Here is an 11,000-nt window from a genome sequence, read left to right as displayed (position 1 = left end):
AATGTTAACCCAACGTCATCGGCACAACGACGCGCATTTGTCGCCAGTGCCAGGGATAGACACTGGAACAATGGCGTAACGTGATATGGTCGGACGAATCATGATTTCAACTGCACCATGCCGATGGGAGGCACCGTGTATGGCGCAGACCACATGAAGTGATGGATCCCGCCTGCCTCGAAGGTGTGGTCCAGGGCGCTGGTGTCTCTGTTATGATCTGGGATGCATTTTCCTGGTATGGAATGGGCCCCTAGTTGTTCTGGAAGAGACTATGAGTGGTGCGCGGTATGTTGAGCTGCTCGGAGACCATCTTCACGCATTTTTGGCCTTCCAGCGCCCAGACGGTTCTGCAGTGCTTCAAGATGATAGCGCGCCGCCACATCGCTCCCACGCCACCCGGGAATTGTTCCAGGAACATGTAGCGGAGGTCCAACGACTGCCATGGCCACCCAGGAGCCCCGATATGAACCCTATCTAGCATATCTGGGGTGTCCTGGAACGCATGCTCCGTGCCATGAATTATGCACCCACGAATAGACCAGCATTGGCGGCCGCTCTGCAAACGATTTGGTGTCAGCTGCGTCCAGAGGACTACCAGGGACTTGTCGACTCACTTCCATGGCGTCTCACTGCAGTTCGCAGGGCCAGAGGAGGTCTCACACACTATTAGGTAATTATCCCATGATATTTGGTAAGTCAGGATATATTAATTCTCCGTTTGACAGTGTCTGCATGAGTATTACAGTAGTTTATTTTAATAGGGCTAATATTGACGAAAATATCGGTCATTTTCGCTTACAGTGGTTGAGCGCGGTGAGATAATGCAGTAGTGGTCGAGACCGCTATCATTTCAGCCAGACCTCGCACACAAGAATGACAAAGAAACTGGAGAATTTGACCCTCAATGACTTGATATACACAGTACGTCTGTTGCCTGCAAGGACACCCCTAATTCCCCTTTTTCATCGTTTTCAAGCCAGGGGGCGTGCAGGCAGGCGGGGAGCAAGTACCTTCCCCTCCACGTGTTTCGTTCAAACTAGATATCCCGTAATTCACTCTGTCCACCTCCCCTTCACCCTTCAGTTGTGTGCATATGTTACGTGGCTAATGGGTGAGGCCAATGAGAGAGAATGTGTAAGCATGTACTGGGCGGTTATGAGGGCTGTACTGACTTCTTGCCTGAAATGTATATTTCTGGCCACGAGATCCTAAAATTCTCGAGTCTACCATATATCGGCCATGTAAAGAGTTAGATGTATTGTATGTAAGCTATATATCAGTGAAGACATACTTCCATAATTTAGTATTGTTCTATGAACTGTGTATGTACAATGAAATTTCACTCTTCAAGAACAACTTACATTATTATTACGGACCGCTTGGATTACCGTCGTGGACCCCAGGGGTTCGCAAGTCACAATTTTGGAATGACTGCATCGGAACAATTTTTCTTGTGTTAATTTTTCTATGCTTACGCGAAAACGAAAATGTACCTTAAATACATTATATTGTAGGAGTGCCTAAATACGTTATACAAACAACATTTCTACAGTACGGAACAGCAAGGTTCATTTTAATTACACGCCAGCGTAGGTAAATGAACACTAAGAAAATTGTTTTGACGGACTGCATATTCATATTTGGTTGGGAGGCGTGACGAGTCTTAAGGTAAATAATGGATAAGAAGAACTTTGACAAGTACATGGTATTGTTTCTTAGCACGCGACATGTTACTTTATGCCACCCTTACCGAACTGTATGTGCATGAAAATAATAACAACTGACTAATTGTACCCACTCTGGTAACGTGGTGTGTGTTGCAGGCTGATGATCGGAAGGTTCTGTCTCCAATGCACGGTTTTGTCACAAATTGTAGTTTGGGGCTTTATAGCAGCTTAATGGGTGAATTTTTATGATTATCTAGTGTAATAAAGAAATTTAATATAACATTTAAGTTTTACTGTCAATCGAGAACATTTAGAACATGTTCCAGTTGTATTGTAGCGTTCTAAGCCTTATATTTCAATCTTCGGCAGACTGAAAGGCATAAATGTTAGTTTATATTAAATAAGAAGACCTTAAAAAGAATGGCTTCTTTCTTAATAACAGAAGGAAATATGAGAAAATTGAATTCATCATGTTTCGTTTCTGTCTGCGATCCACTTGAAGTCTTTCATCTAGAAAGAAGGCCGTCGTTTAATGGGGCCACGGTCGTATAAATCTTGCAGTTTCAGGTTTCCATTCAGATTCATTAACACAAAAGTTTATTCTTCCCGGGCTGAGTGGCTCAGACGGTTGAGGCGCTGGTCTTCTGATCCCAACATGGCAGGTTCAAGGCTGGCTCAGTCCTGTGGTATTTGAAGGTTCTCATATACGTCAGACTTACGTAGGTAAATTTACTGGAACGTGAATGAACTCCTGCGGGACTAAATTCCGGCACCTAGGCGTAAAAGTAGTTAGTGGGACGTAAAGCAAATACTATTATTATTTACGTTATTTCTTAAACTAAGTTAGAAACGAAATATCATACAAGTTGATATTTTAAATTTTCGCTCTACAGTACTTTGGAGTGTTCATATGAATTAATGATTTTGATGACTGGTTATGTCATTTTACGTGTTCAATACTGTGTTTCTCTATTTCATACAGTACAAAACAGATAATATTTATATTTTCATCAGTTCTTCAAGTCAATTAAGAAACGTTCCTGAATCAGTGTCGTAGCAAATAGTTCCTGTATTTTTAATTTTTCACAGTAGTGTCAACGTGTAAGCGAACATGATTAAAAACTTTTATTGTAGTGGACATAGAACCTACACACCATCACCTTCGATATAACACCCTTGCGCAGTAACGCACTTCGGTCTGTGTCTGAAACAGTTACGCTGTCCATCTTGGGCCACTTCCCGCACAAGTTGAATTGGTCTTCATTTCCTTGGCCGACCCCAGTCTCCACCAATAGAGCAGGCTTTCGAATACGGGTAAAAAACCACTAGGGGAAGATCACGAGGATACGGAGTATGAGGAACGTCAGGTCTTTTATGCAAAGACCGGTGTGCCAGGGTGTACTCATGATGAAATTTGTAATTCTTCCCATGCGACAAATGAGACATTTTATGTGGTGCTGCATCACGAAGGTGTCAAGGAATAGGAACATACCTCATTAATGGTAATTCCTCACACAGGAATGAATTAGAAATGTACCAGTCCCCGGAAATGAAGAATACCTAGAGTATAATATTTCCCAACGCCTTAGATATTAGGCTTTACTCCAGTCTGACATCGAAGAGGAAGCGACTACCTAGCAATGAGGAGAAGTCAAAATTCGCTTACTTTCTTGAATTTACTTTGCAATATTCCTTCCTTAAATGACACACTAAGCTAATGGAGATCTTATGATTCATTCAGACCATAAATATCATTAAAATATAGTTTATTGTACTAAAATAGGTATCTATTTTTCCATCTAATTATTTCATGTGTTCTACCTGCAGATGTTTCGTACGTACGTGAACATAGACTTTTAATATTTTCGAGATAGGGCAATCCAACTCACCTTAATGTTTACGAGGTAACCAGGAATGATAACTATTGACAGGCACGTGAGGCACTCAATCATTTGCATTCACTTCTTGACTTCGTTCTGTCTGTTAAATATCAGATAAGACCTGCAGGAGGCTAGTAACGTTTGAAGTGACAGAAGCGAATAGTTGTTATGAATCAAGCTAGTTGTTACCTGAAGCTAACATATTGATTACCTCTTCCATGAGAAGCTCAAATAATAATCATTCACTGAATTACGTTCTATACAAGGACGAGAAGTTGTTTTACGAGCTTGAAATTCACTGTTTAAGACGAAGGCATTATACTGTGAAGCCGATGGGAAACTTATTAACAACTTCCAATTCCTCTGTCGTAAAATCGATCAGCTAATATATATTCAGGAAGTAAGAACTGAACAAAGGGAATATTGAAGGTGAATAAAGACTTGTATATTCTCTTCTGAAATAATATATTGTTATACAGTTATTTTCAATCATTTACGATAGAATGCCCAAGCATGAAAGGGTGATATCATAATCGGTTTTTGGGAGCCCAGATAGCCGAGAGATACCGTGTGAGGGTTCTCACTATGGAAACCACAGTTCGATTTCCGGTCAACGAATTTTTTATATTGGAAATTAAATGTCACGTCTCTATCGTCCGAATTCCCTTTCCTGTACCATGGGAGCCATAAGACCTATCTGTATTGGTGGAGTGGGAAGGAAGTGTCATGGCCATAGCTTAAGTTACAGCACCAGCACTTGCGTGGTGTGAAAATGGGAACCATGGAAAACCATCTTAAGGACTGCTGACAGTGGGGTTTGAACCCACTGTCTCCCGAACGCAAGCTCACAGCTGTGTGCCCCTAACAGCAAGGCCAACTCACTCGGTATGTAAAAGGAAGTAAATATTTCCTTACAAAACTTACATATAATCATTATATTAACAGACACACAAAACTGTAAACTTGCTCGAAATGGTGCGGTCAATATCGTAAAGGGATGCACCTGGATCATTATAAAATATTAATGTACTAGCTGTAGTACCCGACGATGCCCGGATAGTTTCTGAATATTTCCCTTTAAGATTTGTATTACCAGTTAGTTATGTGTGAAGTGAATTTTTATAGAATTCCTTTTTGACTTGCAGATTGATATGTTATGATCTATTATGTAGTTTTAGAATTATATAGATGTGTTTAATTTCAAGTTTTAGATTATTTAATTTTCGAGTAAAACTTCGTCTCTATGGAAGCTCGCATCCACTGGGAAGTATTTGATCCTGTCAAAAATTAATAAGTGATAACTATATGTATTTAACCGTACCGCTATAGATACGATGTACAGTATTCCAACTGTCAATGGGACTGTCCCCCTCTCGCCCTCCACCCCTAAGAGATACAAAATTTGGATTATCACCATTCATCTCAGTGACCCCGAAAACTGTAGATTCGACACTGTTTACTATTATTTTTATATCTCACTCCCCCTTCACCCTCACCCCAAAGGAGGCGGAACATGAAATTGTAAAAATTTGGAGTGTCACTATTCATTTCAGCGACCAGGAAAACTATGGATTCGATACTATTCTAGATTATTTTTATACCCCCCTCGCCCCCTTCCATAAGGGTGCTAGGGGTGTCTTACCCCCACGCGGTTTGTCTACTGATACTAATCGATAAGTGTACCAAGGAGTCCTATGAGTGCCTTACACAACAGTATACTTTTTTCAGATAGTAAGTCTTATGTGTACCAATTTTGGTTGGCAGCTATGCCCAAACGTACATGCATAATCTCGCTGCTCTAGAATACTGGAACTGACGTTGCCATGGTTACGGCAGTTCATTTCTTTTATCCGATTCCTAGAGCAGGGTCAGTGTGGTGCCAATATCTTCGTAACGGTTGGGTTTACGGCCTTAAAACATGGTTTTCGGGCCCGTATGGCTTACCAAGTTTTGTTCTTTGCGTCAGGAGGATTAAATTGAGCTTTGTCTCGTCCTTATACGACAAATTCGATATTTTTCCCATATTAGCCTATTATGTTTATATATTCCCCCCGCGCCCCCACCACGAATTGTTTAAAAATAAAATACATCCCATGTTACTCCCTGGCAATGTAGCTTTCTATAGGTGAAGAAATTTTTAAAATCGGTTAAGTAGTTTTTGAGTCTATTCATTACAAACAAACACATTTTTCCTCTTTATAATATTAGTATAGTACGATCTAAAAGTCCAGAGACTTAGCACATACTGTAGTTCTTTACGGTGAGTGATTCAAAACAGCGATGTGCATCCATTTTCAAATAATTACCATTTGGTAATTACATAGTTGTGTATGTATTGCTGGAACCCGTCGTTTGAAATTTTCTTAGGGGACACTATATAAAAAAATCGTCTTTTTTGTGTTTAATTTTTAAAAATTCGATCTTAGTTATAGTACTGCCGGCCCCACGATGTAGAGCTAACGTTCGTGCTTCTTATCCGGAAGTCCCGGGTTCGATTCCCAGCCAGATCAGAGATTTTTGCCTGGACCTGAGGGTTGGTTCGAAGTCCACACAGTCTACGTGAGATAGCGGTCTAGAAAGACAAGAATAACAGCCGAGGGGATTCGTTGTGCTGACCACATGACACCCCTTAATCTGCAGGCCTTCGGGCTGAGCAGCGGTCGCTTGGTAGGCCATGGCCCTTCGGGGCTGTTGCTCCATGGGGTTTAGTTCTAGTTATAGTACTTTCATGCCACACAAGTATTTGATCCCATTTTTAATAGAAATGGGTCAAATAACACTTATTATTATGTCTGCAGGGAGCGTGGCCACCAGTCACCTGTCAGAATGCTTTGTCTTACTTTATATCCAGCCAGGAGGAGGAAATCTTTCTCAACAACTTGGTAAATGTATGTTTCGTAGTTGGCTATTATTTTGCTGTTCTTCTATTTACATGCAGAGGCACCCAGTGGGAGATTTCGTAATTGAAACCTTAAAATAAGTGATTCGTAATTCTTACATTTACTGTGAAGTATTTTTCAACGAAGTATTCTTACAAGTTTGTGATTTTTTTAGAATACATGACTGTAGTGTGAGCAGAACTTTTATAGAGTGAGCTACAACCAAGAGTGCAAATTCCTTACGGCAGGCCTTGAATCAAAATATTCGAGAATGTACGTGCTTGCTGTTTGAGAGGTGTTGTGTTTGTTCGTGTAAGCAGTAAATTTTTAGTACTTGACAACTGGAATTTATTTTGATACTATGCATGCAGCATGAATTTTTGTATATTTCCCAAGATTCTATGTCATAACCTAAAAAGATGTTTAAAACTAGTGGCAAAATTCACAAGTGAGAAAAAGCTAAATTATTGGCTTTAAAAATATGGAAGAACTCTAGACGTCTTAGAGAGGAGTGTGTGTATATTCAAGACAAAGCAGATGAGCAGTGTCTATCCACTAGTTCCAAGAAAATGGGAACACTTAACCTCTAAACACATGAGGAAACTGACGGTGGTTATATTTCTGTACATATGTCTTCGCTAAATGTTATATTTTTTAATTTAATCTGCAGGGAGTGCACGAAAGGTACATTTCTAGTTCAGCAGGAAGAACACAATGGATTTGCTGTAAAACGTGTGGTGAAGTGTCAAAATTATCGAGCGGTTTTGAGTGAGGGTTCTTCTTGTCCAAGGGTGATAAATAATAATGTTTTTCCAGCACCAAAGGAGCATTCGATGTAAATAAGCGCCTTGTACAGTCATTTTCCAGATTTGGGAAAGGACATGCTGCAATGGAACAATTGTGTTAGGGCATTGATATGAATGTAATGAGTGTTAGAACTTATCACAATCATTTCATAAATCTCTCAAAGGAGGCAACTGTTTTTCTTGAGGATGCACATTGGAAAACTCAAAATGCCAATAAAAGTTTGCACTGCATCGTTTGGCTCAAATGCCCTAAGGACATTTTTTTATCACAAAAGAAACTTATGTCTGGTCTTTTGAGTCAATATCTCAGTCAAGTAAAGGATGGTATTTAAGTGAGAAGACAAACAGGAAGTCCACTATCATCATTACAGAAGAAGATCTGCAAAGGACGGGATCAACGGCAATTTAAGCATAGCGGTAGACGCAGCCTGGAGCAAATGAAATTCATAAGAAAACAGACCAAGGAGATGAAGTTGGGTGGAGAATATGATGTAAGAGGAAAGGAAGAAAAACTTATGGTTCTGGGGATTTAGACATTTGGTGAGGAAGAAAACTTTATAATGTTTTAAAATTGTTTTGCCGCACAATTCACTTTCTGTACTTTACACCAAATATTTAGTAGCAAATCGTCGTTGCCGGGACAAAACCTCCTATGGGATAATATTTTTGGAGATATACTGACCCGCAGCACATACATTATGAAGAGCGAGAATGCCTTGACCACATTCACACAATATTGCACCTTAGATGACAGAACCTTATCGGCCAAAGTTCTAAGCTAAAATATTTCACACACGAGGTTTTGTCCCGGCAGCGACGAAATACTAACCAATATCAATTATATTTTTGTAGCATGTTAATATATATCCCCCATAATTCTAGAGATGAATCTTAGTTAAAATATTTGTCGTTAATTAATTTCGTGTGGCTATTTCTAGCCGAGTGCAGCCCTTGTCAGACAGACCCTCCGATGAGGGTGGGCGGCATTTGCCATGTGTAGGTAACTGCGTGTTATTGTGGTGGAGGGTAGTGTTATGTGTGGTGTGTGAGTTGCAGGGATGTTGGGGACAGCACAAACACCCAGCCCCCGAGCCAATGGAATTAACCAATTAAGGTTAAAATCCCCGACCCGGCCGGGAATCGAACCCGAGACCCTCTGAACCGAAGGCCAGTACGCTGACCATTCAGCCAACGAGTCGGATATTTGTCGTTAATTTTAAAATACAGTAATTTTTAAATTTAAATTTTGGAAAAAATAATCTTTTGTGATTTTTTATTTCAGAAACTATTTCATACACAGAAGTATTAGTCTTTCTAATGAGTACATAGTGTAAAACATTTGTAAAATTTCAAAATTTTTAATGGTAAGTAGCTTGTATCATTTTTAAGAGAAAATATATCTTTTAGTAATTGTTTCCCATAATGATACATTGAAGGGAATAATTTTGCACTTTTTAAATTTACGAAATGTCCGGCTCCATGGCTAAATGATTAGCGTGCTGGCCTTTGGCCACAGGGGTCCCGAGTTCGATTCCCGGCAGGGTCGGGAATTTTAACCTTAATTGGTTAATTTCCCTGGCACGGGGGCTGGGTGTATGTGTCGTCTTCAACATCATATCATCCTCATCACGACGCGCAGGTCACCTACGGGTGTCAAATCAAAAGACCTGCAGCTGGCGAGCCAAACTTGTCCTCGGACACTCCCGGCACTAAAAGCCATATGCCGTTTCATTTTTACTTTACGAAATAAAATTTGGTGGAGTTTGGAACAGTGGGAGGAAACAAAAATGGGCATAGCGTCCCCTTAATGCGTTCTGCTATTGTGCTTCCTACTTCATTTGCTTAAGTAAGATGATGTCCCTACGGATAAATTTTCCTTTAATCGACAAGAGGTTAGACTCAGAGTGGACTATGCAGGGAAAAGTGTTGAGAGATTGGTGAACAGATGTTCCATGATTGGCGAGGAACTCTGTCACCAATAGGGATGAAAGTACGAGCGAGCTGTTGCGGAGAACGTACTATTTTCTAGTCTGCCCATGTTAGGGATGTTTACGATGAGAGGTCGCATTGCGATCTTTCATAACAGGTTCAAATTCTTCACGTCACCATTTTTGTTTGCTGACACCCTTCCCACCAAACTTCATCTAGACCTAACGGAGAGTTTCAACAATATTCTCCCGCAGTCCCACGGTCTACTGTTGCGCGGTAAGTCCAGTTACAAAGGATTTATTTCAGATCTCCTCTTTAGCACCACACGCGACTTTCGAATTTTCCATTTATGATGGATCGTGAAAAAGAGGGTAGAATTTGGAAGCTGTTAGAGAGCTGAAAGAAAGTTGGAAAGAAAAAAATTGCTTACAGCTGAAGAAGGCAGAAAAGGAAAAAAATGAATTGCTCATCCAGGGACATTAAGACAAAGTATACGGAGCATCATGAACGCAGTAAACGGGAGAATTGGGTGTGGAATGTAAAACTCCCATACTACCTATACCGGAAGCAGGGCCTGGGCGTTGCACCCAGCGTGATTGGCCCAAACACAGCGAGACCAAAACCCTAGTGCTACACATGTCAGTTGTACATCTGCCAGTTTCAAGTTGCGTCACGTGTTTGGAGAGAAAGGTGCTGTGGACAGCGAATGAGCAGGCCTATGAGAAACTCAAGTGCCGACAGTGTATTACATACTTTTGTGTTCTATTTTTATTAAAAATATTACTATAATTATCATTATTATTAAAAGTAATTAGTAAGTTAATAAAATTTTCTCTTCACTTTGCAATGTGTAAAATAATTTTAAAATAGCCAAAATCAGATGAATACTATGAAAATAATAAAAGTTATTCCAAGAACAAAAGATATAAGTATATATATACCGGTATATAACAAATAACAGAGAACTAGTAAAAGACATTAATGCGTCATTTGAAAACCCTTGGTCTAAGAGACCTCTTACGTCCAAGTACTGAACGCGACTTCTTCCGGGTTAATACTCATACATAGGTATAAGTTCACTGAACAATGAATTCCTAAGGAACAGTTCTCTGTGAATAAAAAGTAACAGCGATACTGCCGAATATTCTGTGATTGGGGAGATGGTCGAGTAGTTTCGTTGGTATTGTGAAAGAGTTCAGTCGTTGTTATTCCAGACCCAGACAAAATTTAATGTTCGTACGTAGCTCTTGAAAATCCATGTTTCTTACTTCACAACACTAATACGTCTAACAATGGAATAATACATAAACGCGAACCTTCGATATATTGTTAATATTGGTGCAACTTTTCTCATTATCGATAGGACGGATGATTTCCCGTACTTCAGATATAATTACTCTACCTGAATGCTTGTAATTTACAGACTGAGGGAAGTCATGACATTTTGGATCCTCCTAATAGTCCTTTTAGTACTCATAAAAGCCAGCTGGTGTTGGGGCTCACTCTGAGACGACCGTTGAAGCTATGCGGGTAGAAACTACGCGTGGTTGTAAAAAGTTCCTCATCCGGTCATCACAGGCGATGAATGATGCCTCTCACATTTCTGTGGACCGCGTGAATAAAGTTCAACACAGTTACGCCACAAATCATATTGCCTGTGACTAGAATCTTGAAATTTCTTGATCTAAAAATTCCACCACTTGCCAAACAGTCAGATTGAATATAGTTCTCCCTCCAATTTTATGACATTTTCTTCCATTAGATAATGTTTGAGTATAGACACATCACTCCAAAATTCTCATTCTTTGATAAACCTGTTCCTCACTTGTCATCCATAAT

The sequence above is a fragment of the Anabrus simplex genome, chromosome 7, assembly GCF_040414725.1.
Source record: "Anabrus simplex isolate iqAnaSimp1 chromosome 7, ASM4041472v1, whole genome shotgun sequence".
In the NCBI taxonomy this organism is placed as follows: Eukaryota; Metazoa; Arthropoda; class Insecta; order Orthoptera; family Tettigoniidae; genus Anabrus; species Anabrus simplex.
This window is presented reverse-complemented; position numbering follows the sequence as displayed.